Source organism: Silurus aristotelis (assembly GCF_946808225.1).
Source record: "Silurus aristotelis genome assembly, chromosome: 4".
NCBI lineage: Eukaryota > Metazoa > Chordata > Actinopteri > Siluriformes > Siluridae > Silurus > Silurus aristotelis.
This window is the reverse complement of record NC_139577.1, coordinates 5120744-5126743: the sequence shown is the minus strand read 5'-3', so window position 1 is coordinate 5126743 and position 6000 is coordinate 5120744. Positions and strand designations below refer to the sequence as shown.

Below are 6000 nucleotides of genomic sequence, written 5' to 3'. Positions count from 1 at the left end.
CTGTTTCGTGTCTCGCATTGTTTACTTCAGGTATATGCATTGTGTTGTTTCTATTGCATCTTGAACAAATCTAGGCAATATCTCCGGTCTTGTTCTATGCTCCATGGTTCTTTTTTTTATTTAAAAAAAATTGATTATTTTAAGACACTGACCACCACTACAGTCTCTGACAATGATTCTCGGATTGTCCAGATAAATCACGCATCGATTTCACACACTTGCATCCTGCCTCCCCTAAACCATGCGCACGTTACACCTGGCTGCTGAAATCCCAATATTGATTTTGCATTGTGGTCCAAATGTAGTGCGTCGAATCCCACAGAAATTCCTGATTGTAAAACACCTGTCTGTATCATTTTCATGTATATCTATTCAAGAAGAATAGATGCAAGCAAACAGCTTCATCAGGATAAAGCTCAAGCGCTGCTACAATCGCTGCTTATATTATTAACGCTGCAGATGCTCATGGGACCTCGGAAACTCCAAAGGGTCCATAACCTCTAATGAAGAAGACTTAACTGGTTTATTTCCGTGCCTGCCTGTTTCTCTTTCTTGGTAACTTTTTCTTTTTTATTGCATCGCCTCCAACACTATTCCTTTGTCTTCCCATTAATGGTGCAAAAAAACCTGCCCCTTTTCTACTGGTCTGTAATTCATTCTCTGCGCTCTCTGCAGTCTCAGGTTTTTTTTTTAACCAGTTAAAGGATCGCTAAAGGTTTAGTCAATAGTACCTAATAGGGACTTTTATGAAGGTGTCGTCTCATTACACATAGAGCTGTGCTTTCCTTGAATCTAAAGTAATGGCTTTGGGCTGATTAATTATTATTGATAATTGAAAAAAGTTAACCTCAACGTTAAAACATTATGACCGGTGATTAAATAACACTGATTATCTCTTCATCATAGCATATACAGAATTAGGCAGCGAGTGAACATTTTGTCCTCAATATTTGTGTTAAAAGCAGGAAAAATTTTCAAGTGTAAGGATTTGAGCGAGTTTGACAAGGTCCAAAGTGTGACGGCTAGACGACTGGGTCAGAGCATCTCTAAAACTGCAGTCTTTTGGGATGTTCCCGGGCTGCAGTGGTCAGTATCTTTTAAAAGTGGTCCCAGGAAGGAACAGTGGTGAACTGGCGACAGGGTCGTAGGTGGCCGAGGCTCATTGATGCACATGGGGAGTAAAAGAATATTTGGCAAGTGGTCATAATGTTAGATAGATCGATCGATCGATCAGGTCTATCTATCTATCTATCTATCTATCTATCTATCTATCTATCTATCTATCTATCTATCTATCTATCTATCTATCTATCTATCTATCTATCTATCTATAAAAAATAGCGATTAGGGTTTCATTCACATGTTTTGTCCGTAGGTCAACAATCTTGCGTACTCTCCAGATATGTGTTCCACCAGGACCTCCCATAATCACCTGGTGAAAATCCAATGGCTTTAATAAGGAAGGCCCTAATACAGTATTAACGTAGTCAGATCACCCAATAATACTTCTAATCAGAACCTATTACACAATTGGCTGGGCTGCCAAAAAAGAACCGCTCTTTTTCAGATCTGAACCGCAGGGAATTTTTACGCTGGTGTGGCCCATGCACACCCCGCATGTCAGAGTAAAACGACTAACGCTTGGCACAATCTCAAAGGAGGCGTGCCGTTCTGCAACGAACTTCCCATTCTTTTTCTAGAAGCTCTTTTTCTACTTATTTATAATAATTCCTAAATAATTCAACCGACTGCCATGTGAAAAGTCGGACATCATTAGGAGAATTTAAATTATAAACAATTTAACTTGCAAACGTGGCTACCGGGATGTTTAAAAGTAATAAAAAATTATTTAAAAAAAACGTTAAAAGTTAAAGAGACTGATTAGAGCTCACCATGAAATTCCTTCTCATATGAATACCAAATGGACCTTATCTCAACTACTAAAGAGCTTTTCTGCTTGAGTCATTCAAATAAAGCGTCCGGTCCAAGAGCCCCCCCTTTAAAAAAATATAATAAATAAATAAATAAATACAAAGCTCTCTGCAAGGGGATAAGAAGGACTCTGAGAGCTGCGGGCGACGCCTTTTGTAAAACACACGTGCCGTTCCGGCACCAGTCTAATGAACGTGGCTTGCTGTGTCCATGGCGACAAAACCAGTGAAACACAGAGCTGTTCGTATCTGACTCGATTTGCGAACAACTGAAAACCTGAACAAGGGGCTTTAACACGCAGCATCAGTTAAAAAGCTTGTAATTACTCTCTTCTAAAGAAGTAGGAAGGTCAGCAGGAGTCTACTTTCTAGCTAAATGTGAAGACCTATCTTCTGAGATCCAGTCTGCAGACGCTTCATATATTGAATGCATGAGAAAAAAAAAAGCTAATTGGCAGACAAGACCATCCATGGAGGTCAATCTCATGTTCACTATGCATTAATAAATGTCCATTAGAGGACACTTCAATGCAGCGACCCATTACCTCTAACCTACACTTCAATATACCCATTTCTTCTCTCAGTGTTTTACTGCGACTACACACTCAATTAGTAAACCCAGTTCTGCCGTACCGTTTCCAATCTCCTGCTAGCTAACAGCATCCTGTCTTTAATAAACCTACTGACCCTGTAAGGCATTACACACATGAATATTTATTTATTATTTTTTTTTTTTAGCATCTCCAGTTGCTTGGGAACATACACTGCTTAGCTGGGTTCTGCATTCGCAGCATGCTTGAAGGCATATTTAGAGCTATTAGGCTATTAGGTGGCTTTTAGGGTCGGCTTGAGGTCATCATTAGGCATTAGCTTTCATTTCTTATATTTGCGTGATGATCATTTGTAAACTGAACTAAAGAGGGATTTTTTTTAAGACCATCTGAGCTCATTGCATTTACAGACGAAGAACTAGAATTAGGTTGAAGATAAACAAATTAATTCAAATTTACATTTTGTGTTAGTGTACGAATCAAAGAATACAGGGAAAAGTGCATTTTTACTTTATTCTTTAGTCTTTTTTCTGTGAGCAACTGCAACCAAACCATTTTCCTATGGGATCAATAACATTTTCTGAATCCTGAACAGACAAGGTGGCGTTTTTTCTACGTCTTAGTTTACATATAAAACAATTCATAATGGCACAGAAATCAAATGACCTCAATTACTGGGGAATTTTTTTTTTTTTTCTCATTCTCAAAATTCATTCTCTTTGATGATTTGTTACTAATGAAACACCTAGTCTTAATCTTAATCCAATTTCTACATATAAAAAAACTACAGAAAAATCTGGACTCCAGTTGCCTATAATGATGTAGAATTTGCTGTACCACTCTGATAATCAATCATTCAGACGCTACCAACGACACCCACTCGCTATCGCCCAAACTCTTTAGCAGACACGCTGTGAAACTCGCACATACACGAACACAAACATTCCTGATGCTTCTATATTTGTCATTTCACTGCAAATGAGTGCAGCTGCAGAACGTCGGCGTAACGCCGCAGGAAGTTCGCTCTTTTATCGGGTGATCAAATGTGGGGTTTTTTTTATAGCAGCTCCACAGATTCCAAATAAAACAAACATATTCATGAGTTTAATTAAGCTACAAGTGTACCTTTCAGCTCAATTGAAGGTTATCACGGGCCAAAAGGATGTACACTGGTTTTTTGCGAACTCGCAGGAGGATTAACACATTACACGGCTGAGTAATTGCTTTAATGTTCATACCAGCCTGAAAAGCTGAATGAAGCAAAATGCAGTGTGAAGGCAGGAAGCAGCTAGGTGTAGGAAGTCCATCTGTGCTGTGTGTGGCCCTGCTGTTTCAGACAAAGAACTTTATTTAACACAAGCCCACGTGTCAAGCTGTATAGAGGATTTGAAGCAGACGCATGCAAAAATAAGAGTTGAACCGTTAGCCCTTAGAGTTTGTACTCCTGCATTTTTATAATCTCTATCGCTCTCTAGCGAGCCAAAACAAACTTCTCAGTGCCCTGGTACATAAACTCTATGGACATATGGTCCCTTCCCAAAATGCAGATTGTACACAATGTCTTTTTCACTTGAACTTCGAGACCCAAACCTGTTCCAGCATAACAATACACCTGTCCAAAAACTAGTGCAATCTCTTCCCAAAAGAATGGAGATTATTATAACAGCAGAGAGAATGGACAAAAAAGCACCAATCTTATGCTCATATGTCCACAAATATTTGTGCATATAGTCTCTGCTTGTGGTTCTAATGAAAGACTGGATTACTGGTACTTTATATTTGATCTTAACAACAAGTAGCACTGACTCTCTGGCATGTTTTTTTCTTGATGTCATTCTTATTGCTAGCTTACATAAGAAATACAGAGTTCCAGTGTAAATGAAAAAGAAAGAAAGAAAAAAAATCGGGGGGTTTCGTAATGCATTTTAGAACGCACAACATTTCAAACCTTAATGCAGATGACCTCCATTTGAAAGATGCAGGAATTCGAGGCTGGAGTGGGCACAGACGCAAAACTAGACAGTTCAAAATTGAATAAAAAAGCCCTCACAAATGCTTCTCTGCTCACAGTGGTTGCATAGAGAGGTAATTTGAACTTGCATAGTCCTCCTGTCATCTCGAACTAGTCTGGCCAAACTTTTCGAACCCAATCGGCATGGCATCAGGATTTCCGAAAATGGAATGGAAACACGCTAACAAGGCGGTACAACCGAAAACATTTACGTGCGGAACAGAGTTAAAATCCGAGTTTCGTCAGGAACGTATTAAGTTTGTTTAGTCTCCGCCTTGCACGTTAAGCGCACTGTTTATTACTATTATTTTTTTAATTAAAGTTGAAAACATACACACCAATGCCAAGGGTATAAAAAAGAAACCCGAGTTAGCGAAATACAAAATTTGTTTTGCGCATCACTGCCACCGGTTTAAAGTCCAGCTTTAAAAATGTCTAAAAATGAGAAAATCCACATTTAGAGGAAGTGAGTGAATGAAGGATGGTCAGTAGAAGAGTTAAATAGAACAAATCTGATCTCTTTACAAACCAAATGTAATACTAACAACAAATGTAAACTACCGTAATTTCCGGACTATGAAGCGCACCCAAATATAAGCCGCACACACTGATTTTGACAAAGATTCTTATTTTGAACATAAATAAGCCGCACCTGTCTATAAGCCGCAGGTGTCTACACTGAAACTAATGAACTTTACTCAGGCTTTAATGAAAGACAGTGTCTGTTACACGGCTTGTATCTAAACAGTAGCCTACCAAGAAAGTCATTGTTCACTGTCTTCCTCCTTCCTTTCACAACAATTTCTCTCGGGAGTTTATCTTTTAGCATCGTCGTGCGTTTAAAAATCACCATCTGTGACTTTTCTCCCGATGCCGTGCAGCTCAGAACACAGGTGAAGTGCGTTTTTTCATGTCCGGTTGTTTTCAGCGTGACGAATGATTCGCATTTCCTGTAGACAGTCCGAGTGAGCGGCAGGTCAAACGTCAGAGGAACATCATCCATATTTATGATGTGGTGCGGCCCGATTCAGTGGGAGCGCATCTGATTTAATATAAAGAGTTTCATTGGTTCACCTGAACCCGTTCGGCAATTTCATTGGTCTAATGTTATGGGGCTCAGTTTTTCGGCATGAAGTTTGTGAAACCGGGAAAAACCCGGAAAAATCCATAAATAAGCCGCTTCATTGTTTAAGCCGAGGGGTTCAAAGCGTGGGGAAAAAGTAGAGGGTTATAGTCCGGAAAATACGGTAATAAAAATTTGACCATTTATTGCATTTTATTAATCAATTTACTTTGTGCCAATTTAATTGATTACTCAATTCAATCGATAAAATAAAAACATGTATTGCATTCATTCGATTTATTCAATATTTTTATATCTTTTATGTTTATAAAAAGAATATAAAATATAATTTTATATAATATTTAAACCTAACAGGAATTTGATTTAAAAAAAAATTCGAAATGTAAACTGTTGATGTGCAAAAATTGTTATAATAATAAACTG

At 38.4% G+C, this 6000-nt stretch overlaps 1 long non-coding RNA gene across 1 annotated transcript in view; it reads left to right on the top strand.

Annotated features, from left to right (window-relative positions):
• Nucleotides 1–5052: 5052 nt before the first annotated feature.
• LOC310725568 overlaps nt 5053–6000 on the top strand; it is a 224887-nt gene continuing 223939 nt past the window's right edge. Inside the window, exon 1 of the long non-coding RNA XR_014533431.1 lies at nt 5053–5162. This is a non-coding gene — a long non-coding RNA (uncharacterized lncRNA). The remainder of the gene's footprint in view (nt 5163–6000) is intronic.